Raw genomic sequence first — 3,205 nt, forward strand, 5'->3', positions numbered from 1 at the left:
GTGAGCTGTGCCTCCCTACAGCTTGGATTGCAAGCATGTATCACTACACTCAGCTTCTTTTACATGGGTCCTAAACTCAGATTCTCTTGTTTGAGAGGCAAGCACATTCATTACCCACTGAGCCATCTCCCTCTCCTTGAGAGCCTGTTATAGATATATACATCTATCTATCTATCTATCTATCTATCTATCTATCTATCTATCTATCTACATACGCATGTGTTTATGTATATTTTATATTTATATAAATTTATATATGGGTATGTATTCGTGTTAAAGAATCTAGTTTGATGTCTGATACATTATAGTACCCAATAAATGGCATTTCCACTTTCTTCCTATATTAGATTAGGAAGACCTCTTAAGAATCAACACTTAAAATAATTTATGAAAATTTAAAAACTGGAGAGCTTTAAAGAATGCCTCTTCTCTTAATTTCTTAATTGCTTGCAGTTGCAAATTGGGATAATTAGGATAATATATAGGTATGATCTTTTATTTACAGTATTAGATAAGCCTTACCAATTAGTTTATCAATAAGATTGTGAAGAAAAATGGTAACAGAGAAATAATGTATGTGTTTGGTCTAATATACACATCCCTGCTTCTAAAATCACATCATTGATACTGGATTTTCCAGCCAATCCCAAAAATAGATAATTCATCTCTGATACTGTTTATTAACCTAGTAAAACTGCCTCTGGGCCCAATTTCCTAGCAAAGGAATTTAAAGGTAACCCTGTCAGTTAAGCTGTAGATGTCTCTTCTTTCTTTCTTTCTTTCTTTCTTTCTTTCTTTCTTTCTTTCTTTCTTTCTTTCTTTCTTTCTTTCTTTCTTTCTTTCTCTCTCTCTCTCTCTCTCTCTCTCTCTCTCTCTCTCTCTCTCTTTCTTTCTTTCTTCTTCTCCTGACTTCTCCCAGCTGTTAGCACTGTCTCATGATGCTGTCACCTCCCACAGCTTCCTGGAGAAACTGTCCCAGTAATAGGTTGAGGTGGGGGTAGATGGGTGGGGATGCACAGCTAGGTTTCATCTGAGCCAGTAGCCATATGACCCCATATTCATGCCCGTGTAGTTTTTTCCCTCACAAGTAGTTGTTAAGTTGTTAATTCTGTTTTTGATAGGTTTTAAAAGGTGTGTGTGTGTGTGTGTGTGTGTGTGTGTGTGTGTGTGTGTGTGTGCAAAATGCTGAACCCGAGAACCAAGAGTGGTTGCTATGAGCTTTGCAACATGCACACGGGCGTGCACGCGCGCGCACACAAATACACGGACAAAGGGATAAATTGAAAAAGAAAGCAAGTAGCCCCTTGTTTGGTTCAGCAGTCTGGTCAGCCCCGCAGATGAGGAAGTGCGCCTTTGTCCCACGCTAAAGCCTTGTTTTCGTCTTTATTGTCTTTCGGGGTAAAATCGAGGGGGAAATTCACCTGTCTGGCTCAAAGTTAAACTGCTGGCTTTAATGTGACTGCATGGGAACTCGGGTTTATTAATGAATACAACATACCCGCTTTGATTTGAAAGCTTTCACCCTGCTGAAAAGATTCAAAAGGCATCGCTTCCTGCACCAGCGGTCTTCCTTTATCCCTCTCAGCGGTTCACCCCTACCCAGCTGCTATATCTCATTAACAAGCATTTGACCACTGCAGCAGGCCTGGGAGTGTTGACACTTGAAAGGCCCAGGCAGGCGTGGGCAGGCCATCAGCTATGGCAACAGGAAACTGCCCCGGAGACAACACTGAGAAAACGGGCAGCTGCAAAAGCCAAGTCCGGGTAGACATAAAGGGCCGCCTGTGCCCACGTTGGTCTGGGGTATCGGTGCGTGCCTGTGGATGTGAATTGGCGAGTCTATTTACTCATGCATGGGCTGTAAATGTTGCCATCGGCGTGTATCAGACTCTGGGCTTTTTGACAACTCAGGATGGATTTTTTATTTTGACTTACAATGTTCTTATGCCTAGCCCCGTGTTTCAAAAAAAATCTTCTTGTTCTCCAAACAATGTAAGCTGTTGTTTATGGACAGAATACTCATGAGAGTGTCAGGCTTGACGCACACATTCCATTCTCTTGGCTATCACGTGTATAAGGAAAAACCTATGTGCCTGGATTCTCATACAGTTATCACGCTACCCCATTATTTTTTCAAAAACAAGCCAATCCGTGAAATTATCTTATAAATATGTGAGATTGCTGTAATCGTTTCTGGTTTAGGCTTCAAGCTAGGATGGTTTAAGTAGAATATGTTAAGAATAGAAGTATTGTTCCAGTTGTATAAACTTAGCTCCAACAATTCTGTGGGATATCGTATTATTGGTTATAGTGATTTTAAATACAAATTTAAGTAACATTTATTTCTTACTCCCTGAGTGGTGGCCTTCTCAGTAGTATCTCTCAGTGGTATGTTTCTGAATGTACTAAATGTGTTTGTGCAGTCATTGGGGGAATCTCGAATTACAGACTATCTTGTGTAAAACCTGGGGCAGGAATTTTTCAAACCTGTAAGTTCGTTTTCAAGGTGCTCTGGTGGCCAGGTGACTCAGCAGCCAGTTCCTACCTCACAGGAGCTGTGTTACATTCATGTTCAAAACTGACCCCTTTAAAGCCATGATAAAAGAGATAACTCCCCAATAGAGGAAGAAAGGATGCTAATTAAAAAAAAAAAAGATGAATTCAGTGAGCTCCAAGAGACATTAGGTGACTGTGTGCAGAGTAGTGAATTATTTTCCTGTCACCTTCAGTACAATAGACAATTGGTGATTATTACTTTGTAGTATGTCATTAGCTTAATTCTTTTTAGTAATTTAGATTTGTGAACATTTGCCTATCAGTCATCAAAAATAAAAACCTCTCCTACATTATTCATATTGCTACATTGTCTATGGTTCTGTCTAGTAGAGTTAAGTAATTAGGAAGCGTTTTCTGTGTTTAAAATTATCCTGTCTTCAGTTATTGGGGAGGGTCAGAAAAGGAGCAGTTGAGAGCGGCGAGTTCCCCAGCTGGGCTTTCCTCCATTCTGTCTTTCACTTCTGTGCTCCAGGGGCAGAGAAGACAGCAGCAGCTAGTATGGATGTTCATGTTCCTGACAATACAGCAAAGATAGAAATGTGTTCCCGAGGGCCATTCACATATTTCCATTTGACTTCTGCTTTCCCATCCGGGTGGCCTTGGGTCAAATTCACATTCACTGAACAGAAAGATAACCAGCTCTGCTATC

At 40.5% G+C, this 3,205-nt stretch overlaps 1 annotated feature.

The window, feature by feature from the left end:
* Nucleotides 320-3,110: an enhancer, noted in NCBI's record as "VISTA enhancer mm1111". NCBI's record gives its function as "enhancer in: hindbrain (rhombencephalon)[4/4] | midbrain (mesencephalon)[4/4] | forebrain[4/4] | branchial arch[4/4]" and the evidence as "EXISTENCE:transgenic organism evidence [ECO:0001131][PMID:17130149]".

The sequence above is a fragment of the Mus musculus genome, chromosome 14 (assembly GCF_000001635.26).
Source record: "Mus musculus strain C57BL/6J chromosome 14, GRCm38.p6 C57BL/6J".
NCBI lineage: Eukaryota > Metazoa > Chordata > Mammalia > Rodentia > Muridae > Mus > Mus musculus.